This window comes from Balaenoptera ricei, chromosome 2 (assembly GCF_028023285.1).
Source record: "Balaenoptera ricei isolate mBalRic1 chromosome 2, mBalRic1.hap2, whole genome shotgun sequence".
Classification (NCBI taxonomy): Eukaryota; Metazoa; Chordata; class Mammalia; order Artiodactyla; family Balaenopteridae; genus Balaenoptera; species Balaenoptera ricei.
In genome coordinates, this window is record NC_082640.1 from 56059620 (window position 1) to 56084049 (window position 24430).

Genomic DNA, 24430 nt, shown 5'->3' on the forward strand with positions numbered 1-24430 from the left:
GGGTGCTTTAATACCTACCATCCTGAGTTATCCACGAACACACTCAGGGACATGGGCCCGCCTCACTTTTTCCACTTCTTCTTAGCACCTCCAGTCATCAGAGCACACGAAGGTCTTGTTTGTGTCGACGGCCAGCCTTTCCCAGCAACTGCACCTGAGAAGTGGACAGAAATCACCGAGGCTTCATAAGTGGACCGGTGTCCTCACAGGACATGATCCATAAAAACATTTACCTGGCCTTGAGCTCTGAAACTGCTTCCCAAGGACCTCTAACCCTTACCGAGAATTGACTGCATGTCTGATAGTACGACTGCAGGAAGTTACGCACATATGTTGGCCGGTGTCTGAGAGGCTGTATGTGTGTGTTCACGCGTGTGGGCGTGTGTGACTGTGACTGCGCATGCGGACGTGCTTGTGGGTTCCTCTGTGTGCCGCTGCATACGCATCTTGGTCTCTGTGTGTCCCTATGGCCCTGTGAAGAGGAGTCCAACAATAAAAGAAAGAGTTTATACACAGCACCCTGGTGAGACCCCTAACTGAAAGGAGAAAGAATCCTGTCAGCTTTAAGAGGCCGCAGACACACTTTGACCCCCAGGGGCTGTTGAAATAGTCCACGGACTCCCGCTCTCCTACAGCCACGCCTTCTGACCAAAACACAAAGCCTCGACGAGACCTGCCTCCGGGCCTTGGCTGTGACATCGACATGCACCTCGAGACTCTGTCAGCTACCAGTATATCTGATGGGCATTTGGGGTCACTCGCAGCACTTCCGGAAGCAAGGGAACTCCCATGGTCGGGCCGACACCGACCGGCAGCTGTCTGCTGCCAAGATGCAGTCTGAAAACACTCAAGGGGCTAACGAACGTGGGCCCACGTGCCACTTCTCGCCAACTAGGCCTAATCACTTTCCATTGACCCGTGGGAATGCCCACCACAGGAAGTGGTGGGCTTCAGCCACCATGACCCATGTCGGATCCCCACGGCGGAAACTAGTCCACATTCCCAGCCACGTCTCAGGCAGCTCCCATCTTGAATGTTCACGGCCCTGACCCCTAAGGAAACGCTCAAACCCTTGAAAGCCTCGTCCTACATGCCCTCCTCCAGCCCACAGGGCGACACGACCCTACTGGAAACCACAAACATCTTCAGAACACGGGAACACTGAACACCAGGGAAGACAGACCGCAAGCCTGTCTCCTTCATTGATGCTGATCCCACACCATGCATCCTGGAAATTCTCCACTGCCACAGTGACACTACCGAGTAACTCACAGTGATCAAAGGCATGGTCCCCGAGGACCACAGACAGACTTTCAAAGGAAGACCTCTGCCATGCGAGGGAACTTGGAAGCCTGAAAGGGAACAGTGGCTGGCCACGGCAGCACAGCAGGCATGGCAATGGGGCCCCCATCTCTGCCCCACCAATGGACTGCTCCAGATAAACCTCTGGCTGTTCGAAAGGCCTGTGTGCTACACCGGCCGGTCGCGTCATTCCCCCACGGGAGAAACACTTTCGCTTTACACATTGCCAAACAAGGGAACAAAGCGGCCAAAGGGGATGTTCGCATAACTCAACTACCTGCAAGGAGGCCGGCACAGACGCCTCACCATGTCGATCTTCTCTACTTCCCGCAAGACACCCTTTGGGTGTCATTCCTCGGGCAACGGGATCGCAACTCTACACAGCTTACCTACCTCAACTCACCCACTTGAACTGCCAAAGCCATCCGCTCCATAGGCAGCTTATGCCAGCCCATCACGAACAAGACACATTCTTGGGAAGCCGAGGCCAGCGCCTGCAACCCAATGATGACAACCCATCCCACGACATCACACAGGACCTTTCCTCATGATACCTTACCTTTCTCTCCAGGCCAGCAGACACCACCCAGGCTGAAATGCTTCACTCGATCCACACCCCACTTCACGAAGATCCACTTAGCACCAACAGTGTGCCGGCAACTTCAGCAGAGGAGCTGACAGGGGCAGCACTGAGGCCTAAACCATCAGCCCCTTTCCGCCATCGCCCAACTCCAGCCCACGCCCGCCCACTGCTCCAGCCACAAGGGGCAGTCAAGAACCTCACTGCACGAAACACAACAACAGAGAGGGCCACAGGCCTGGCCTGAGGCTCCAGGCTCCAACCAGGGAAGCTTGCTCATGTTGGCTTCCATAATCAACCTCGGAAGTGGCATGCACAAAGTGTGATCCTGTCCAAAAATCACCTCTCCAAGCTGCAAGCTTACTGGGTCTCTACCAGAACACACTCCGACCCTGAAGACTAGCAGGAAAGCCTGCCCTCTTGCATTCCCTCAACGGCCTTTTAGCAGGGACCGGGGATTCATAGATGACCCAGCTTATGGGCAGACATGGTCGACCCTCAGACAGGAGCCCCTCCAATGCTGGAGCCCTTAGTGGGGTTTGCATGCCTGTCAGCAGGGGACGTTGGCCCTCACTCCTAACTGTCCCATACTCCCGAGACAGGAAACGTGCTGGACCTCACTTTCGATGAGGAGACGGTAGAGCGTTCTCACTCATTTTGTTCAGATTTTCCAAGGAATGCATACAAGGGTGTCATCATCGATCCAAGCACATGCTGGGAGGCTGCAGAACACAAAAGGGAAGGCCGTGGGTCTCTGCAGAGGAGCCATGACCTGGAAGTACTCCAACTGCCTGGGGAATCCACAGTCCTCAGGCCACTCAGCAAGACCAACAATCAATCCACTCTTGCAACCATTGGGCCCATCTGTGGAAATCCTAATATCCAATGGCACATCTTAGTATGGGTGAATGCCTACCGTCCTGAGCTATCCACAGCCTTGCTCGGCAACGTGCACCCGCCCCACTTTGTCCAGTTCTCCTTAGCATATCCAGTCATCAGACAACACGAAGGTCTTCTTCTGTTTGCCGACAGCCAGCCTTACTCTGCAACTGCACCTGAGAAGTGGACAGAAATCAGGCAGGTTTCTGAATTGCACAAGGGTCCTCAGAGAACATGATTTTTGTGAACACTTAACCTGGGCGTGAGCCTAGAACCTGCTTCCCAAGTACCACTGTCCCTTACCGAAAACTGATTGTGTGTCTCACAGCACAACTGAAGGAAGTTACGCACGTACATTGCTCGGTGTGTGAGACGCTGTATGTGTGTATTCACACGTGTGGGCGTGTGTGACTGTGACTGTGCACGAGGATGCGTTTGTGGATACCTGTGGGTGCCGCTAAATACGCGTCTTGGTCTCTGGGTGTCCCTGTGGCCCTCTGCAGACGCTTCTAACAGTAAACGTCATAGTTTATACACAGCACCCTGGTTGGACCCCCAACTGAAAGGAGAAAGACCCCTGTCAGCTTCATGAGGCCGCATGCGAACTTTGAACCCCAGGCTGTCAAAATAGGCCACAGACTCCCGCTCTCCCACAGCCACGCCTTCTGACCAAAGCACAAAGACTGGACGAGACCTCCCTCCCGGCCGTGGGTGTCACACCTATGTGGACCTGGAGATCCTGCCACCTACCACCACATCTGATGTGCCCTTGGGGTCACTCCCAGTGATCCCGGAAGCAAGGTAACCTCCCATGGGCAGGCTGACACCGACCTGCAGTTGCCGACAGGCAAGATGCAGCCTGGCACTTCTCAAGGGGTTAACGGACTTCGGCCCAAGTGCCTCGTCTCGCCAACTAGACCAAATCACTTCCCATGACCCCGTGGGAATGCCCTCAATGGGAAGTGTTGGGCTTCAGCAACCATGACACAGGTTGGAACCCCACAGCGGAAATTAGGCCACCTTCCCGGCCACGTATAGGCAAGCTTCCAACTGGTAGGCTTTGCGGCCCTGACCACTGAGGAAACGCTCAAACGCTACACAGCCTCGTCCTAAGTGCCCTCCTCCTGCCTGCAGGGCGACTCGACTCTACTTGAAGCCACAGACATCATGTGAACACGGAGACACTGAACAGCAGGGAAGACACACCGCAAGCCTGTCTGCTTTGATGATGCCCACCCCACCCCATGCATCCTGGCCATTCTCCACTGCCACGGCGACACTACCGAGGCACTCACAGTGATCAAAGGCACTGTCCCCGAGGACCACAGACAGACTTTCAACGGAAAACCTTTGCCACACGAGGGGACCTGGAAACTTGAAAGGGCACAGTGGCTGTCCACGACAGTGCGCCTGGCGTCGCAACAGTGCCCCCACCTCTGTCCCCCCAACGGACTGCTCCAGGTAAACCTCTGGCTGTTCGCAAGCCGAGTCATGCCCCCCCGGGAGAAGCACTTTCGCTTTGCACATTCCCAAACAAGGGAACAAAGCAGCCCAAGGGGATGTTCGCATAACTAAACATCCTCCAAGGAGGCCAGCAGAGACGCGTCACCATGTCAATCTTCTTTACGTCTCGCAAGACACCCTTTGGGTGTCTTTCCTCTGGCAATGGGATTCCAACTCTACACAGGTTACCTACCTCACCTCATCCACTTGAACTGCCAAAGCCATCCCCTCCATAGGCAGCTGATGCCAGCCCATCACGAACATGACACATCCTTGGGAAGCCGAGGCCAGCACCTGCAACCCAGTTATGATAGCCTATTCCACGACATCACAAAGGACATGTCCTCATCTTCCCTTCCCTTCCTGTACGGGCCATCAGTGATCCACGCAGGTTTAAATTCAGCACTCATTCCTCTCCCCACTCCACGATGACCCACTTGGCATCAACACTGTGCCGGGAGTTAAAGTAGAGAAGCAAACAAGGGCAGCAGCGAGGCCTAATCCATCAGCCCCTTTCCGCCGATGCCCAACCGAGCTCACCCCCGCCCATTGCTCCAGCCTCACTAGGCACTCAAGAAGCTCACCGTGAAAAACGCAAGAACAGGGAGGGCCACAGGCCTGGCCTGAGGTTCCAGGCACCAACCAGGGACGCTTGCTCATTTTGGCTTCCAGAATCAACCCCCAAAATGGCATGCACGAAGCGTGATCCTGGCCAAAACTCACCTCCCAACTGCAAGCTAACTGGGCCTAGACCAGCACACACTCTGACTCTTAAGACCAGCAGGAGAACCTGCCCCCTCGCATTCCCTCAACAGCCATTCAGCAGGGACCCGGGTTTCACAGATAACACAGCTTATGTGCAGACACGGTCAACCCTCAGAAAGGAGCCCCTCCAATACTGGAGTCCTTGGTGGTGTTTGCATGCATGTCGGCGGGGGACGCTGGCCCTCATTCCTAACTGTCCTCTCCCCCTGAGAGAGGAAACGTGCTGAACCTCAGTTTCGATGACGAGACGGTAGAGTGTTCTCACTCATTTGGTCCAGATTTTCCAAGGAATGCATGCAAGGGTGTCATCATCAATCCAAGCACATGCTGGGACGCTGCAGAACACAACCGGAGTCTGCGCGGGACTCTGTACAGGAGCCATGAGCCTGGGCTACCCCAAAAGCCTGGAGAATCCACAGCCCTCAGGCCACTCAGCAAGGGGAACAATCAATCCACTCTTGCAACCATTGGGCCTGTCTGAGGAAAACCTAATATCTAATGGCACATCTTGGGGTGCTTTAATACCTACCATCCTGAGTTATCCACGAACACACTCAGGGACATGGGCCCGCCTCACTTTTTCCACTTCTTCTTAGCACCTCCAGTCATCAGAGCACACGAAGGTCTTGTTTGTGTCGACGGCCAGCCTTTCCCAGCAACTGCACCTGAGAAGTGGACAGAAATCACCGAGGCTTCATAAGTGGACCGGTGTCCTCACAGGACATGATCCATAAAAACATTTACCTGGCCTTGAGCTCTGAAACTGCTTCCCAAGGACCTCTAACCCTTACCGAGAATTGACTGCATGTCTGATAGTACGACTGCAGGAAGTTACGCACATATGTTGGCCGGTGTCTGAGAGGCTGTATGTGTGTGTTCACGCGTGTGGGCGTGTGTGACTGTGACTGCGCATGCGGACGTGCTTGTGGGTTCCTCTGTGTGCCGCTGCATACGCGTCTTGGTCTCTGTGTGTCCCTATGGCCCTGTGAAGAGGAGTCCAACAATAAAAGAAAGAGTTTATACACAGCACCCTGGTGAGACCCCTAACTGAAAGGAGAAAGAATCCTGTCAGCTTTAAGAGGCCGCAGACACACTTTGACCCCCAGGGGCTGTTGAAATAGTCCACGGACTCCCGCTCTCCTACAGCCACGCCTTCTGACCAAAACACAAAGCCTCGACGAGACCTGCCTCCGGGCCTTGGCTGTGACATCGACATGCACCTCGAGACTCTGTCAGCTACCAGTATATCTGATGGGCATTTGGGGTCACTCGCAGCACTTCCGGAAGCAAGGGAACTCCCATGGTCGGGCCGACACCGACCGGCAGCTGTCTGCTGCCAAGATGCAGTCTGAAAACACTCAAGGGGCTAACGAACGTGGGCCCACGTGCCACTTCTCGCCAACTAGGCCTAATCACTTTCCATTGACCCGTGGGAATGCCCACCACAGGAAGTGGTGGGCTTCAGCCACCATGACCCATGTCGGATCCCCACGGCGGAAACTAGTCCACATTCCCAGCCACGTCTCAGGCAGCTCCCATCTTGAATGTTCACGGCCCTGACCCCTAAGGAAACGCTCAAACCCTTGAAAGCCTCGTCCTACATGCCCTCCTCCAGCCCACAGGGCGACACGACCCTACTGGAAACCACAAACATCTTCAGAACACGGGAACACTGAACACCAGGGAAGACAGACCGCAAGCCTGTCTCCTTGGTTGATGCTGATCCCACACCATGCATCCTGGAAATTCTCCACTGCCACAGTGACACTACCGAGTAACTCACAGTGATCAAAGGCATGGTCCCCGAGGACCACAGACAGACTTTCAAAGGAAGACCTCTGCCATGCGAGGGAACTTGGAAGCCTGAAAGGGAACAGTGGCTGGCCACGGCAGCACAGCAGGCATGGCAATGGGGCCCCCATCTCTGCCCCACCAATGGACTGCTCCAGATAAACCTCTGGCTGTTCGAAAGGCCTGTGTGCTACACCGGCCGGTCGCGTCATTCCCCCACGGGAGAAACACTTTCGCTTTACACATTGCCAAACAAGGGAACAAAGCGGCCAAAGGGGATGTTCGCATAACTCAACTACCTGCAAGGAGGCCGGCACAGACGCCTCACCATGTCGATCTTCTCTACTTCCCGCAAGACACCCTTTGGGTGTCATTCCTCGGGCAACGGGATCGCAACTCTACACAGCTTACCTACCTCAACTCACCCACTTGAACTGCCAAAGCCATCCGCTCCATAGGCAGCTTATGCCAGCCCATCACGAACAAGACACATTCTTGGGAAGCCGAGGCCAGCGCCTGCAACCCAATGATGACAACCCATCCCACGACATCACACAGGACCTTTCCTCATGATACCTTACCTTTCTCTCCAGGCCAGCAGACACCACCCAGGCTGAAATGCTTCACTCGATCCACACCCCACTTCACGAAGATCCACTTAGCACCAACAGTGTGCCGGCAACTTCAGCAGAGGAGCTGACAGGGGCAGCACTGAGGCCTAAACCATCAGCCCCCTTCCGCCATCGCCCAACTCCAGCCCACGCCCGCCCACTGCTCCAGCCACAAGGGGCAGTCAAGAACCTCACTGCACGAAACACAACAACAGAGAGGGCCACAGGCCTGGCCTGAGGCTCCAGGCTCCAACCAGGGAAGCTTGCTCATGTTGGCTTCCATAATCAACCTCGGAAGCGGCATGCACAAAGTGTGATCCTGTCCAAAAATCACCTCTCCAAGCTGCAAGCTTACTGGGTCTCTACCAGAACACACTCCGACCCTGAAGACTAGCAGGAAAGCCTGCCCTCTTGCATTCCCTCAACGGCCTTTTAGCAGGGACCGGGGATTCATAGATGACCCAGCTTATGGGCAGACATGGTCGACCCTCAGACAGAAGCCCCTCCAATTCTGGAGCCCTTAGTGGGGTTTGCATGCCTGTCAGCAGGGGACGTTGGCCCTCACTCCTAACTGTCCCATACTCCCGAGACAGGAAACGTGCTGGACCTTACTTTCGATGAGGAGACGGTAGAGCGTTCTCACTCATTTTCTTCAGATTTTCCAAGGAATGCATACAAGGGTGTCATCATCGATCCAAGCACATGCTGGGAGGCTGCAGAACACAAAAGGGAAGGCCGTGGGTCTCTGCAGAGGAGCCATGACCTGGAAGTACTCCAACTGCCTGGGGAATCCACAGTCCTCAGGCCACTCAGCAAGACCAACAATCAATCCACTCTTGCAACCATTGGGCCCATCTGTGGAAATCCTAATATCCAATGGCACATCTTAGTATGGGTGAATGCCTACCGTCCTGAGCTATCCACAGCCTTGCTCGGCAACGTGCACCCGCCCCACTTTGTCCAGTTCTCCTTAGCATATCCAGTCATCAGACAACGCGAAGGTCTTCTTCTCTTTGCCGACAGCCAGCCTTACTCTGCAACTGCACCTGAGAAGTGGACAGAAATCAGGCAGGTTTCTGAATTGCACAAGGGTCCTCAGAGAACATGATTTTTGTGAACACTTAACCTGGGCGTGAGCCTAGAACCTGCTTCCCAAGTACCACTGTCCCTTACCGAAAACTGATTGTGTGTCTCACAGCACGACTGAAGGAAGTTACGCACGTACATTGCTCGGTGTGTGAGACGCTGTATGTGTGTATTCACACGTGTGGGCGTGTGTGACTGTGACTGTGCACGAGGATGCGTTTGTGGATACCTGTGGGTGCCGCTAAATACGCGTCTTGGTCTCTGGGTGTCCCTGTGGCCCTCTGCAGACGCTTCTAACAGTAAACGTCATAGTTTATACACAGCACCCTGGTTGGACCCCCAAGTGAAAGGAGAAAGACCCCTGTCAGCTTCATGAGGCCGCATGCGAACTTTGAACCCCAGGCTGTCAAAATAGGCCACAGACTCCCGCTCTCCCACAGCCACGCCTTCTGACCAAAGCACAAAGACTGGACGAGACCTCCCTCCCGGCCGTGGGTGTCACACCTATGTGGACCTGGAGATCCTGCCACCTACCACCACATCTGATGTGCCCTTGGGGTCACTCCCAGTGCTCCCGGAAGCAAGGTAACCTCCCATGGGCAGGCTGACACCGACCTGCAGTTGCCGACAGGCAAGATGCAGCCTGGCACTTCTCAAGGGGTTAACGGACTTCGGCCCAAGTGCCTCGTCTCGCCAACTAGACCAAATCACTTCCCATGACCCCGTGGGAATGCCCTCAATGGGAAGTGTTGGGCTTCAGCAACCATGACACAGGTTGGAACCCCACAGCGGAAATTAGGCCACCTTCCCGGCCACGTATAGGCAAGCTTCCAACTGGTAGACTTTGCGGCCCTGACCACTGAGGAAACGCTCAAACGCTACACAGCCTCGTCCTAAGTGCCCTCCTCCTGCCTGCAGGGCGACTCGACTCTACTTGAAGCCACAGACATCATGTGAACACGGAGACACTGAACAGCAGGGAAGACACACCGCAAGCCTGTCTGCTTTGATGATGCCCACCCCACCCCATGCATCCTGGCAATTCTCCACTGCCACGGCGACACTACCGAGGCACTCACAGTGATCAAAGGCACTGTCCCCGAGGACCACAGACAGACTTTCAACGGAAAACCTTTGCCACACGAGGGGACCTGGAAACTTGAAAGGGCACAGTGGCTGTCCACGACAGTGCGCCTGGCGTCGCAGCAGTGCCCCCACCTCTGTCCCCCCAACGGACTGCTCCAGGTAAACCTCTGGCTGTTCGCAAGCCGAGTCATGCCCCCCCGGGAGAAGCACTTTCGCTTTGCACATTCGCAAACAAGGGAACAAAGCAGCCAAAGGGGATGTTCGCATAACTAAACATCCTCCAAGGAGGCCAGCAGAGACGCGTCACCATGTCAATCTTCTTTACGTCTCGCAAGACACCCTTTGGGTGTCTTTCCTCTGGCAATGGGATTCCAACTCTACACAGGTTACCTACCTCACCTCATCCACTTGAACTGCCAAAGCCATCCCCTCCATAGGCAGCTGATGCCAGCCCATCACGAACATGACACATCCTTGGGAAGCCGAGGCCAGCACCTGCAACCCAGTTATGATAGCCTATTCCACGACATCACAAAGGACATGTCCTCATCTTCCCTTCCCTTCCTGTACGGGCCATCAGTGATCCACGCAGGTTTAAATTCAGCACTCATTCCTCTCCCCACTCCACGATGACCCACTTGGCATCAACACTGTGCCGGGAGTTAAAGTAGAGAAGCAAACAAGGGCAGCAGCGAGGCCTAATCCATCAGCCCCTTTCCGCCGATGCCCAACCGAGCTCACCCCCGCCCATTGCTCCAGCCTCACTAGGCACTCAAGAAGCTCACCGTGAAAAACGCAAGAACAGGGAGGGCCACAGGCCTGGCCTGAGGTTCCAGGCACCAACCAGGGACGCTTGCTCATTTTGGCTTCCAGAATCAACCCCCAAAATGGCATGCACGAAGCGTGATCCTGGCCAAAACTCACCTCCCAACTGCAAGCTAACTGGGCCTAGACCAGCACACACTCTGACTCTTAAGACCAGCAGGAGAACCTGCCCCCTCGCATTCCCTCAACAGCCATTCAGCAGGGACCCGGGTTTCACAGATAACACAGCTTATGTGCAGACACGGTCAACCCTCAGAAAGGAGCCCCTCCAATACTGGAGTCCTTGGTGGTGTTTGCATGCATGTCGGCGGGGGACGCTGGCCCTCATTCCTAACTGTCCTCTCCCCCTGAGAGAGGAAACGTGCTGAACCTCAGTTTCGATGACGAGACGGTAGAGTGTTCTCACTCATTTGGTCCAGATTTTCCAAGGAATGCATGCAAGGGTGTCATCATCAATCCAAGCACATGCTGGGACGCTGCAGAACACAACCGGAGTCTGCGCGGGACTCTGTACAGGAGCCATGAGCCTGGGCTACCCCAAAAGCCTGGAGAATCCACAGCCCTCAGGCCACTCAGCAAGGGGAACAATCAATCCACTCTTGCAACCATTGGGCCTGTCTGAGGAAAACCTAATATCTAATGGCACATCTTGGGGTGCTTTAATACCTACCATCCTGAGTTATCCACGAACACACTCAGGGACATGGGCCCGCCTCACTTTTTCCACTTCTTCTTAGCACCTCCAGTCATCAGAGCACACGAAGGTCTTGTTTGTGTCGACGGCCAGCCTTTCCCAGCAACTGCACCTGAGAAGTGGACAGAAATCACCGAGGCTTCATAAGTGGACCGGTGTCCTCACAGGACATGATCCATAAAAACATTTACCTGGCCTTGAGCTCTGAAACTGCTTCCCAAGGACCTCTAACCCTTACCGAGAATTGACTGCATGTCTGATAGTACGACTGCAGGAAGTTACGCACATATGTTGGCCGGTGTCTGAGAGGCTGTATGTGTGTGTTCACGCGTGTGGGCGTGTGTGACTGTGACTGCGCATGCGGACGTGCTTGTGGGTTCCTCTGTGTGCCGCTGCATACGCGTCTTGGTCTCTGTGTGTCCCTATGGCCCTGTGAAGAGGAGTCCAACAATAAAAGAAAGAGTTTATACACAGCACCCTGGTGAGACCCCTAACTGAAAGGAGAAAGAATCCTGTCAGCTTTAAGAGGCCGCAGACACACTTTGACCCCCAGGGGCTGTTGAAATAGTCCACGGACTCCCGCTCTCCTACAGCCACGCCTTCTGACCAAAACACAAAGCCTCGACGAGACCTGCCTCCGGGCCTTGGCTGTGACATCGACATGCACCTCGAGACTCTGTCAGCTACCAGTATATCTGATGGGCATTTGGGGTCACTCGCAGCACTTCCGGAAGCAAGGGAACTCCCATGGTTGGGCCGACACCGACCGGCAGCTGTCTGCTGCCAAGATGCAGTCTGAAAACACTCAAGGGGCTAACGAACGTGGGCCCACGTGCCACTTCTCGCCAACTAGGCCTAATCACTTTCCATTGACCCGTGGGAATGCCCACCACAGGAAGTGGTGGGCTTCAGCCACCATGACCCATGTCGGATCCCCACGGCGGAAACTAGTCCACATTCCCAGCCACGTCTCAGGCAGCTCCCATCTTGAATGTTCACGGCCCTGACCCCTAAGGAAACGCTCAAACCCTTGAAAGCCTCGTCCTACATGCCCTCCTCCAGCCCACAGGGCGACACGACCCTACTGGAAACCACAAACATCTTCAGAACACGGGAACACTGAACACCAGGGAAGACAGACCGCAAGCCTGTCTCCTTGGTTGATGCTGATCCCACACCATGCATCCTGGAAATTCTCCACTGCCACAGTGACACTACCGAGTAACTCACAGTGATCAAAGGCATGGTCCCCGAGGACCACAGACAGACTTTCAAAGGAAGACCTCTGCCATGCGAGGGAACTTGGAAGCCTGAAAGGGAACAGTGGCTGGCCACGGCAGCACAGCAGGCATGGCAATGGGGCCCCCATCTCTGCCCCACCAATGGACTGCTCCAGATAAACCTCTGGCTGTTCGAAAGGCCTGTGTGCTACACCGGCCGGTCGCGTCATTCCCCCACGGGAGAAACACTTTCGCTTTACACATTGCCAAACAAGGGAACAAAGCGGCCAAAGGGGATGTTCGCATAACTCAACTACCTGCAAGGAGGCCGGCACAGACGCCTCACCATGTCGATCTTCTCTACTTCCCGCAAGACACCCTTTGGGTGTCATTCCTCGGGCAACGGGATCGCAACTCTACACAGCTTACCTACCTCAACTCACCCACTTGAACTGCCAAAGCCATCCGCTCCATAGGCAGCTTATGCCAGCCCATCACGAACAAGACACATTCTTGGGAAGCCGAGGCCAGCGCCTGCAACCCAATGATGACAACCCATCCCACGACATCACACAGGACCTTTCCTCATGATACCTTACCTTTCTCTCCAGGCCAGCAGACACCACCCAGGCTGAAATGCTTCACTCGATCCACACCCCACTCCACGAAGATCCACTTAGCGCCAACAGTGTGCCGGCAACTTCAGCAGAGGAGCTGACAGGGGCAGCACTGAGGCCTAAACCATCAGCCCCCTTCCGCCATCGCCCAACTCCAGCCCACGCCCGCCCACTGCTCCAGCCACGCGGGGCAGTCAAGAACCTCACTGCATGAAACACAACAACAGAGAGGGCCACAGGCCTGGCCTGAGGCTCCAGGCTCCAACCAGGGAAGCTTGCTCATGTTGGCTTCCATAATCAACCTCGGAAGCGGCATGCACAAAGTGTGATCCTGTCCAAAAATCACCTCTCCAAGCTGCAAGCTTACTGGGTCTCTACCAGAACACACTCTGACCCTGAAGACTAGCAGGAAAGCCTGCCCTCTTGCATTCCCTCAACGGCCTTTTAGCAGGGACCGGGGATTCATAGATGACCCAGCTTATGGGCAGACATGGTCGACCCTCAGACAGAAGCCCCTCCAATGCTGGAGCCCTTAGTGGGGTTTGCATGCCTGTCAGCAGGGGACGTTGGCCCTCACTCCTAACTGTCCCATACTCCCGAGACAGGAAACGTGCTGGACCTCACTTTCGATGAGGAGACGGTAGAGCGTTCTCACTCATTTTGTTCAGATTTTCCAAGGAATGCATACAAGGGTGTCATCATCGATCCAAGCACATGCTGGGAGGCTGCAGAACACAAAAGGGAAGGCCGTGGGTCTCTGCAGAGGAGCCATGACCTGGAAGTACTCCAACTGCCTGGGGAATCCACAGTCCTCAGGCCACTCAGCAAGACCAACAATCAATCCACTCTTGCAACCATTGGGCCCATCTGTGGAAATCCTAATATCCAATGGCACATCTTAGTATGGGTGAATGCCTACCGTCCTGAGCTATCCACAGCCTTGCTCGGCAACGTGCACCCGCCCCACTTTGTCCAGTTCTCCTTAGCATATCCAGTCATCAGACAACGCGAAGGTCTTCTTCCCTTTGCCGACAGCCAGCCTTACTCTGCAACTGCACCTGAGAAGTGGACAGAAATCAGGCAGGTTTCTGAATTGCACAAGGGTCCTCAGAGAACATGATTTTTGGGAACACTTAACCTGGGCGTGAGCCTAGAACCTGCTTCCCAAGTACCACTGTCCCTTACCGAAAACTGATTGTGTGTCTCACAGCACGACTGAAGGAAGTTACGCACGTACATTGCTCGGTGTGTGAGACGCTGTATGTGTGTATTCACACGTGTGGGCGTGTGTGACTGTGACTGTGCACGAGGATGCGTTTGTGGATACCTGTGGGTGCCGCTAAATACGCGTCTTGGTCTCTGGGTGTCCCTGTGGCCCTCTGCAGACGCTTCTAACAGTAAACGTCATAGTTTATACACAGCACCCTGGTTGGACCCCCAACTGAAAGGAGAAAGACCCCTGTCAGCTTCATGAGGCCGCATGCGAACTTTGAACCCCAGGCTGTCAAAATAGGCCACAGACTCCCGCTCTCCCACAGCCACGCCTTCTGACCAAAGCACAAAGACTGGACGAGACCTCCCTCCCGGCCGTGGGTGTCACACCTATGTGGACCTGGAGATCCTGCCACCTACCACCACATCTGATGTGCCCTTGGGGTCACTCCCAGTGCTCCCGGAAGCAAGGTAACCTCCCATGGGCAGGCTGACACCGACCTGCAGTTGCCGACAGGCAAGATGCAGCCTGGCACTTCTCAAGGGGTTAACGGACTTTGGCCCAAGTGCCTCGTGTCGCCAACTAGACCAAATCACTTCCCATGACCCCGTGGGAATGCCCTCAATGGGAAGTGTTGGGCTTCAGCAACCATGACACAGGTTGGAACCCCACAGCGGAAATTAGGCCACCTTCCCGGCCATGTATAGGCAAGCTTCCAACTGGTAGGCTTTGCGGCCCTGACCACTGAGGAAACGCTCAAACGCTACACAGCCTCGTCCTAAGTGCCCTCCTCCTGCCTGCAGGGCGACTCGACTCTACTTGAAGCCACAGACATCATGTGAACACGGAGACACTGAACAGCAGGGAAGACACACCGCAAGCCTGTCTGCTTTGATGATGCCCACCCCACCCCATGCATCCTGGCAATTCTCCACTGCCACGGCGACACTACCGAGGCACTCACAGTGATCAAAGGCACTGTCCCCGAGGACCACAGACAGACTTTCAACGGAAAACCTTTGCCACACGAGGGGACCTGGAAACTTGAAAGGGCACAGTGGCTGTCCACGACAGTGCGCCTGGCGTCGCAACAGTGCCCCCACCTCTGTCCCCCCAACGGACTGCTCCAGGTAAACCTCTGGCTGTTCGCAAGCCGAGTCATGCCCCCCCGGGAGAAGCACTTTCGCTTTGCACATTCCCAAACAAGGGAACAAAGCAGCCAAAGGGGATGTTCGCATAACTAAACATCCTCCAAGGAGGCCAGCAGAGACGCGTCACCATGTCAATCTTCTTTACGTCTCGCAAGACACCCTTTGGGTGTCTTTCCTCTGGCAATGGGATTCCAACTCTACACAGGTTACCTACCTCACCTCATCCACTTGAACTGCCAAAGCCATCCCCTCCATAGGCAGCTGATGCCAGCCCATCACGAACATGACACATCCTTGGGAAGCTGAGGCCAGCACCTGCAACCCAGTTATGATAGCCTATTCCACGACATCACAAAGGACATGTCCTCATCTTCCCTTCCCTTCCTGTACGGGCCATCAGTGATCCACGCAGGTTTAAATTCAGCACTCATTCCTCTCCCCACTCCACTATGACCCACTTGGCATCAACACTGTGCCGGGAGTTAAAGTAGAGAAGCAAACAAGGGCAGCAGCGAGGCCTAATCCATCAGCCCCTTTCCGCCGATGCCCAACCGAGCTCACCCCCGCCCATTGCTCCAGCCTCACTAGGCACTCAAGAAGCTCACCGTGAAAAACGCAAGAACAGGGAGGGCCACAGGCCTGGCCTGAGGTTCCAGGCACCAACCAGGGACGCTTGCTCATTTTGGCTTCCAGAATCAACCCCCAAAATGGCATGCACGAAGCGTGATCCTGGCCAAAACTCACCTCCCAACTGCAAGCTAACTGGGCCTAGACCAGCACACACTCTGACTCTTAAGACCAGCAGGAGAACCTGCCCCCTCGCATTCCCTCAACAGCCATTCAGCAGGGACCCGGGTTTCACAGATAACACAGCTTATGTGCAGACACAGTCAACCCTCAGAAAGGAGCCCCTCCAATACTGGAGTCCTTGGTGGTGTTTGCATGCATGTCGGCGGGGGACGCTGGCCCTCATTCCTAACTGTCCTCTCCCCCTGAGAGAGGAAACGTGCTGAACCTCAGTTTCGATGACGAGACGGTAGAGTGTTCTCACTCATTTGGTCCAGATTTTCCAAGGAATGCATGCAAGGGTGTCATCATCAATCCAAGCACATGCTGGGACGCTGCAGAACACAACCGGAGTCTGCGCGGGACTCTGTACAGGAGCCATGAGCCTGGGCTACCCCAAAAGCCTGGAGAATCCACAGCCCTCAGGCCACTCAGCAAGGGGAACAATCAATCCACTCTTGCAACCATTGGGCCTGTCTGAGGAAAACCTAATATCTAATGGCACATCTTGGGGTGCTTTAATACCTACCATCCTGAGTTATCCACGAACACACTCAGGGACATGGGCCCGCCTCACTTTTTCCACTTCTTCTTAGCACCTCCAGTCATCAGAGCACACGAAGGTCTTGTTTGTGTCGACGGCCAGCCTTTCCCAGCAACTGCACCTGAGAAGTGGACAGAAATCACCGAGGCTTCATAAGTGGACCGGTGTCCTCACAGGACATGATCCATAAAAACATTTACCTGGCCTTGAGCTCTGAAACTGCTTCCCAAGGACCTCTAACCCTTACCGAGAATTGACTGCATGTCTGATAGTACGACTGCAGGAAGTTACGCACATATGTTGGCCGGTGTCTGAGAGGCTGTATGTGTGTGTTCACGCGTGTGGGCGTGTGTGACTGTGACTGCGCATGCGGACGTGCTTGTGGGTTCCTCTGTGTGCCGCTGCATACGCGTCTTGGTCTCTGTGTGTCCCTATGGCCCTGTGAAGAGGAGTCCAACAATAAAAGAAAGAGTTTATACACAGCACCCTGGTGAGACCCCTAACTGAAAGGAGAAAGAATCCTGTCAGCTTTAAGAGGCCGCAGACACACTTTGACCCCCAGGGGCTGTTGAAATAGTCCACGGACTCCCGCTCTCCTACAGCCACGCCTTCTGACCAAAACACAAAGCCTCGACGAGACCTGCCTCCGGGCCTTGGCTGTGACATCGACATGCACCTCGAGACTCTGTCAGCTACCAGTATATCTGATGGGCATTTGGGGTCACTCGCAGCACTTCCGGAAGCAAGGGAACTCCCATGGTCGGGCCGACACCGACCGGCAGCTGTCTGCTGCCAAGATGCAGTCTGAAAACACTCAAGGGGCTAACGAACGTGGGCCCACGTGCCACTTCTCGCCAACTAGGCCTAATCACTTTCCATTGACCCGTGGGAATGCCCACCACAGGAAGTGGTGGGCTTCAGCCACCATGACCCATGTCGGATCCCCACGGCGGAAACTAGTCCACATTCCCAGCCACGTCTCAGGCAGCTCCCATCTTGAATGTTCACGGCCCTGACCCCTAAGGAAACGCTCAAACCCTTGAAAGCCTCGTCCTACATGCCCTCCTCCAGCCCACAGGGCGACACGACCCTACTGGAAACCACAAACATCTTCAGAACACGGGAACACTGAACACCAGGGAAGACAGACCGCAAGCCTGTCTCCTTGGTTGATGCTGATCCCACACCATGCATCCTGGAAATTCTCCACTGCCACAGTGACACTACCGAGTAACTCACAGTGATCAAAGGCATGGTCCCCGAGGACCACAGACAGACTTTCAAAGGAAGACCTCTGCCATGCGAGGGAACTTGGAAGCCTGAAAGGGAACAGTGGCTGGCCACGGCAGCACAGCAGGCATGGCAATGGGGCCCCCATCTCTGCCCCACCAATGGACTGCTCCAGATAAACCTCTGGCTGTTCGAAAGGCCTGTGTGCTACACCGGCCGGTCGCGTCATTCCCCCACGGGAGAAACACTTTCGCTTTACACATTGCCAAACAAGGGAACAAAGCGGCCAAAGGGGATGTTCGCATAACTCAACTACCTGCAAGGAGGCCGGCACAGACGCCTCACCATGTCGATCTTCTCTACTTCCCGCAAGACACCCTTTGGGTGTCATTCCTCGGGCAACGGGATCGCAACTCTACACAGCTTACCTACCTCAACTCACCCACTTGAACTGCCAAAGCCATCCGCTCCATAGGCAGCTTATGCCAGCCCATCACGAACAAGACACATTCTTGGGAAGCCGAGGCCAGCGCCTGCAACCCAATGATGACAACCCATCCCACGACATCACACAGGACCTTTCCTCATGATACCTTACCTTTCTCTCCAGGCCAGCAGCCACCACCCAGGCTGAAATGCTTCACTCGATCCACACCCCACTCCACGAAGATCCACTTAGCGCCAACAGTGTGCCGGCAAGTTCAGCAGAGGAGCTGACAGGGGCAGCACTGAGGCCTAAACCATCAGCCCCCTTCCGCCATCGCCCAACTCCAGCCCACGCCCGCCCACTGCTCCAGCCACGCGGGGCAGTCAAGAACCTCACTGCACGAAACACAACAACAGAGAGGGCCACAGGCCTGGCCTGAGGCTCCAGGCTCCAACCAGGGAAGCTTGCTCATGTTGGCTTCCATAATCAACCTCGGAAGCGGCATGCACAAAGTGTGATCCTGTCCAAAAATCACCTCTCCAAGCTGCAAGCTTACTGGGTCTATACCAGAACACACTCCGACCCTGAAGACTAGCAGGAAAGCCTGCCCTCTTGCATTCCCTCAACGGCCTTTTAGCAGGGACCGGGGATTCATAGATGACCCAGCTTATGGGCAGACATGGTCGACCCTCAGACAGGAGCCCCTCCAAAACTGGAGTCCTTGGTGGTGTTTGCATGCATGTCGGCGGGGGACGCTGGCCCTCATTCCTAACTGTCCTCTAACCCTGAGAGAGGAAACGTGCTGAACCTCAGTTTCGATGACGAGACGGTAGAGTGTTCTCACTCATTTGGTTCAGATTTTCCAAGGAATGCATGCAAGGGTGTCATCATCAATCCAAGCACATGCTGGGACGCTGCAGAACACAACCGGAGTCTGCGCGGGACTCTGTTCAGGAGCCATGAGCCTGGGCTACCCCAAAAGCCTGGAGAATCCACAGCCCTCAGGCCACTCAGCAAGGGGAACAATCAATCCACTCTTGCAACCATTGGGCCTGTCTGAGGAAAACCTAATATCTAATGGCACATCTTGGGGTGCTTTAATACCTACCATCCTGAGTTATCCAAGAACACACTCAGGGACATGGGCCCGCCTCACTTTTTCCACTTCTTCTTAGCACCTCCAGTCATCAGAGCACACGAAGGTCTTGTTTGTTTCGACGGCCAGCCTTTCCCAGCAACTGCACCTGAGAAGTGGACAGAAATCACCGAGGCTTCATAAGTGGACCGGTGTCCTCACAGGACATGATCCATAAAAACATTTACCTGGCCTTGAGCTCTGAAACTGCTTCCCAAGGACCTCTAACCCTTACCGAGAATTGACTGCATGTCTGATAGTACGACTGCAGGAAGTTACGCACATATGTTGGCCGGTGTCTGAGAGGCTGTATGTGTGTGTTCACGCGTGTGGGCGTGTGTGACTGTGACTGCGCATGCGGACGTGCTTGTGGGTTCCTCTGTGTGCCGCTGCATACGCGTCTTGGTCTCTGTGTGTCCCTATGGCCCTGTGAAGAGGAGTCCAACAATAAAAGAAAGAGTTTATACACAGCACCCTGGTGAGACCCCTAACTGAAAGGAGAAAGAATCCTGTCAGCTTTAAGAGGCCGCAGACACACTTTGACCCCCAGGGGCTGTTGAAATAGTCCACGGACTCCCGCTCTCCTACAGCCACGCCTTCTGACCAAAACACAAAGCCTCGACGAGACCTGCCTCCGGGCCTTGGCTGTGACATCGACATGCACCTCGAGACTCTGTCAGCTACCAGTATATCTGATGGGCATTTGGGGTCACTCGCAGCACTTCCGGAAGCAAGGGAACTCCCATGGTCGGGCCGACACCGACCGGCAGCTGTCTGCTGCCAAGATGCAGTCTGAAAACACTCAAGGGGCTAACGAACGTGGGCCCACGTGCCACTTCTCGCCAACTAGGCCTAATCACTTTCCATTGACCCGTGGGAATGCCCACCACAGGAAGTGGTGGGCTTCAGCCACCATGACCCATGTCGGATCCCCACGGCGGAAACTAGTCCACATTCCCAGCCACGTCTCAGGCAGCTCCCATCTTGAATGTTCACGGCCCTGACCCCTAAGGAAACGCTCAAACCCTTGAAAGCCTCGTCCTACATGCCCTCCTCCAGCCCACAGGGCGACACGACCCTACTGGAAACCACAAACATCTTCAGAACACGGGAACACTGAACACCAGGGAAGACAGACCGCAAGCCTGTCTCCTTGGTTGATGCTGATCCCACACCATGCATCCTGGAAATTCTCCACTGCCACAGTGACACTACCGAGTAACTCACAGTGATCAAAGGCATGGTCCCCGAGGACCACAGACAGACTTTCAAAGGAAGACCTCTGCCATGCGAGGGAACTTGGAAGCCTGAAAGGGAACAGTGGCTGGCCACGGCAGCACAGCAGGCATGGCAATGGGGCCCCCATCTCTGCCCCACCAATGGACTGCTCCAGATAAACCTCTGGCTGTTCGAAAGGCCTGTGTGCTACACCGGCCGGTCGCGTCATTCCCCCACGGGAGAAACACTTTCGCTTTACACATTGCCAAACAAGGGAACAAAGCGGCCAAAGGGGATGTTCGCATAACTCAACTACCTGCAAGGAGGCCGGCACAGACGCCTCACCATGTCGATCTTCTCTACTTCCCGCAAGACACCCTTTGGGTGTCATTCCTCGGGCAACGGGATCGCAACTCTACACAGCTTACCTACCTCAACTCACCCACTTGAACTGCCAAAGCCATCCGCTCCATAGGCAGCTTATGCCAGCCCATCACGAACAAGACACATTCTTGGGAAGCCGAGGCCAGCGCCTGCAACCCAATGATGACAACCCATCCCACGACATCACACAGGACCTTTCCTCATGATACCTTACCTTTCTCTCCAGGCCAGCAGACACCACCCAGGCTGAAATGCTTCACTCGATCCACACCCCACTCCACGAAGATCCACTTAGCGCCAACAGTGTGCCGGCAACTTCAGCAGAGGAGCTGACAGGGGCAGCACTGAGGCCTAAACCATCAGCCCCCTTCCGCCATCGCCCAACTCCAGCCCACGCCCGCCCACTGCTCCAGCCACGCGGGGCAGTCAAGAACCTCACTGCATGAAACACAACAACAGAGAGGGCCACAGGCCTGGCCTGAGGCTCCAGGCTCCAACCAGGGAAGCTTGCTCATGTTGGCTTCCATAATCAACCTCGGAAGCGGCATGCACAAAGTGTGATCCTGTCCAAAAATCACCTCTCCAAGCTGCAAGCTTACTGGGTCTCTACCAGAACACACTCTGACCCTGAAGACTAGCAGGAAAGCCTGCCCTCTTGCATTCCCTCAACGGCCTTTTAGCAGGGACCGGGGATTCATAGATGACCCAGCTTATGGGCAGACATGGTCGACCCTCAGACAGAAGCCCCTCCAATGCTGGAGCCCTTAGTGGGGTTTGCATGCCTGTCAGCAGGGGACGTTGGCCCTCACTCCTAACTGTCCCATACTCCCGAGACAGGAAACGTGCTGGACCTCACTTTCGATGAGGAGACGGTAGAGCGTTCTCACTCATTTTGTTCAGATTTTCCAAGGAATGCATACAAGGGTGTCATCATCGATCCAAGCACATGCTGGGAGGCTGCAGAACACAAAAGGGAAGGCCGTGGGTCTCTGCAGAGGAGCCATGACCTGGAAGTACTCCAACTGCCTGGGGAATCCACAGTCCTCAGGCCACTCAGCAAGACCAACAATCAATCCACTCTTGCAACCATTGGGCCCATCTGTGGAAATCCTAATATCCAATGGCACATCTTAGTATGGGTGAATGCCTACCGTCCTGAGCTATCCACAGCCTTGCTCGGCAACGTGCACCCGCCCCACTTTGTCCAGTTCTCCTTAGCATATCCAGTCATCAGACAACGGGAAGGTCTTCTTCCCTTTGCCGACAGCCAGCCTTACTCTGCAACTGCACCTGAGAAGTGGACAGAAATCAGGCAGGTTTCTGAATTGCACAAGGGTCCTCAGAGAACATGATTTTTGGGAACACTTAACCTGGGCGTGAGCCTAGAACCTGCTTCCCAAGTACCACTGTCCCTTACCGAAAACTGATTGTGTGTCTCACAGCACGACTGAAGGAAGTTACGCACGTACATTGCTCGGTGTGTGAGACGCTGTATGTGTGTATTCACACGTGTGGGCGTGTGTGACTGTGACTGTGCACGAGGATGCGTTTGTGGATACCTGTGGGTGCCGCTAAATATGCGTCTTGGTCTCTGGGTGTCCCTGTGGCCCTCTGCAGACGCTTCTAACAGTAAACGTCATAGTTTATACGCAGCACCCTGGTTGGACCCCCAAGTGAAAGGAGAAAGACCCCTGTCAGCTTCATGAGGCCGCATGCGAACTTTGAACCCCAGGCTGTCAAAATAGGCCACAGACTCCCGCTCTCCCACAGCCACGCCTTCTGACCAAAGCACAAAGACTGGACGAGACCTCCCTCCCGGCCGTGGGTGTCACGCCTATGTGGACCTGGAGATCCTGCCACCTACCACCACATCTGATGTGCCCTTGGGGTCACTCCCAGTGCTCCCGGAAGCAAGGTAACCTCCCATGGGCAGGCTGACACCGACCTGCAGTTGCCGACAGGCAAGATGCAGCCTGGCACTTCTCAAGGGGTTAACGGACTTTGGCCCAAGTGCCTCGTGTCGCCAACTAGACCAAATCACTTCCCATGACCCCGTGGGAATGCCCTCAATGGGAAGTGTTGGGCTTCAGCAACCATGACACAGGTTGGAACCCCACAGCGGAAATTAGGCCACCTTCCCGGCCACGTATAGGCAAGCTTCCAACTGGTAGGCTTTGCGGCCCTGACCACTGAGGAAACGCTCAAACGCTACACAGCCTCGTCCTAAGTGCCCTCCTCCTGCCTGCAGGGCGACTCGACTCTACTTGAAGCCACAGACATCATGTGAACACGGAGACACTGAACAGCAGGGAAGACACACCGCAAGCCTGTCTGCTTTGATGATGCCCACCCCACCCCATGCATCCTGGCAATTCTCCACTGCCACGGCGACACTACCGAGGCACTCACAGTGATCAAAGGCACTGTCCCCGAGGACCACAGACAGACTTTCAACGGAAAACCTTTGCCACACGAGGGGACCTGGAAACTTGAAAGGGCACAGTGGCTGTCCACGACAGTGCGCCTGGCGTCGCAACAGTGCCCCCACCTCTGTCCCCCCAACGGACTGCTCCAGGTAAACCTCTGGCTGTTCGCAAGCCGAGTCATGCCCCCCCGGGAGAAGCACTTTCGCTTTGCACATTCCCAAACAAGGGAACAAAGCAGCCCAAGGGGATGTTCGCATAACTAAACATCCTCCAAGGAGGCCAGCAGAGACGCGTCACCATGTCAATCTTCTTTACGTCTCGCAAGACACCCTTTGGGTGTCTTTCCTCTGGCAATGGGATTCCAACTCTACACAGGTTACCTACCTCACCTCATCCACTTGAACTGCCAAAGCCATCCCCTCCATAGGCAGCTGATGCCAGCCCATCACGAACATGACACATCCTTGGGAAGCTGAGGCCAGCACCTGCAACCCAGTTATGATAGCCTATTCCACGACATCACAAAGGACATGTCCTCATCTTCCCTTCCCTTCCTGTACGGGCCATCAGTGATCCACGCAGGTTTAAATTCAGCACTCATTCCTCTCCCCACTCCACGATGACCCACTTGGCATCAACACTGTGCCGGGAGTTAAAGTAGAGAAGCAAACAAGGGCAGCAGCGAGGCCTAATCCATCAGCCCCTTTCCGCTGATGCCCAACCGAGCTCACCCCCGCCCATTGCTCCAGCCTCACTAGGCACTCAAGAAGCTCACCGTGAAAAACGCAAGAACAGGGAGGGCCACAGGCCTGGCCTGAGGTTCCAGGCACCAACCAGGGACGCTTGCTCATTTTGGCTTCCAGAATCAACCCCCAAAATGGCATGCACGAAGCGTGATCCTGGCCAAAACTCACCTCCCAACTGCAAGCTAACTGGGCCTAGACCAGCACACACTCT

At 55.0% G+C, this 24430-nt stretch overlaps 8 non-coding genes across 8 annotated transcripts; all 8 read right to left on the reverse strand.

The window, feature by feature from the left end:
* Positions 1 to 2494: 2494 nt before the first annotated feature.
* On the reverse strand, positions 2495 to 2587 carry LOC132361803 (small nucleolar RNA SNORD116). Its single transcript, XR_009502070.1, has one exon. It is a non-coding gene; the product is annotated as a small nucleolar RNA SNORD116 (small nucleolar RNA).
* Positions 2588 to 5254: 2667 nt separating this feature from the next.
* Positions 5255 to 5347, reverse strand: LOC132361081 (small nucleolar RNA SNORD116). Its single transcript, XR_009501394.1, has one exon. It is a non-coding gene; the product is annotated as a small nucleolar RNA SNORD116 (small nucleolar RNA).
* A 2687-nt stretch (positions 5348 to 8034) lies between these two features.
* Positions 8035 to 8127, reverse strand: LOC132360952 (small nucleolar RNA SNORD116). The gene has a single exon (XR_009501269.1). It is a non-coding gene; the product is annotated as a small nucleolar RNA SNORD116 (small nucleolar RNA).
* A 2667-nt stretch (positions 8128 to 10794) lies between these two features.
* LOC132361083 (small nucleolar RNA SNORD116) lies at positions 10795 to 10887 on the reverse strand. The gene has a single exon (XR_009501396.1). It is a non-coding gene; the product is annotated as a small nucleolar RNA SNORD116 (small nucleolar RNA).
* A 2687-nt stretch (positions 10888 to 13574) lies between these two features.
* Positions 13575 to 13667, reverse strand: LOC132361804 (small nucleolar RNA SNORD116). The gene has a single exon (XR_009502071.1). It is a non-coding gene; the product is annotated as a small nucleolar RNA SNORD116 (small nucleolar RNA).
* Positions 13668 to 16334: 2667 nt separating this feature from the next.
* Positions 16335 to 16427, reverse strand: LOC132361084 (small nucleolar RNA SNORD116). The gene has a single exon (XR_009501397.1). It is a non-coding gene; the product is annotated as a small nucleolar RNA SNORD116 (small nucleolar RNA).
* A 2687-nt stretch (positions 16428 to 19114) lies between these two features.
* Positions 19115 to 19207, reverse strand: LOC132361003 (small nucleolar RNA SNORD116). The gene has a single exon (XR_009501320.1). It is a non-coding gene; the product is annotated as a small nucleolar RNA SNORD116 (small nucleolar RNA).
* Positions 19208 to 21894: 2687 nt separating this feature from the next.
* Positions 21895 to 21987, reverse strand: LOC132361805 (small nucleolar RNA SNORD116). The gene has a single exon (XR_009502072.1). It is a non-coding gene; the product is annotated as a small nucleolar RNA SNORD116 (small nucleolar RNA).
* Positions 21988 to 24430: the final 2443 nt, after the last annotated feature.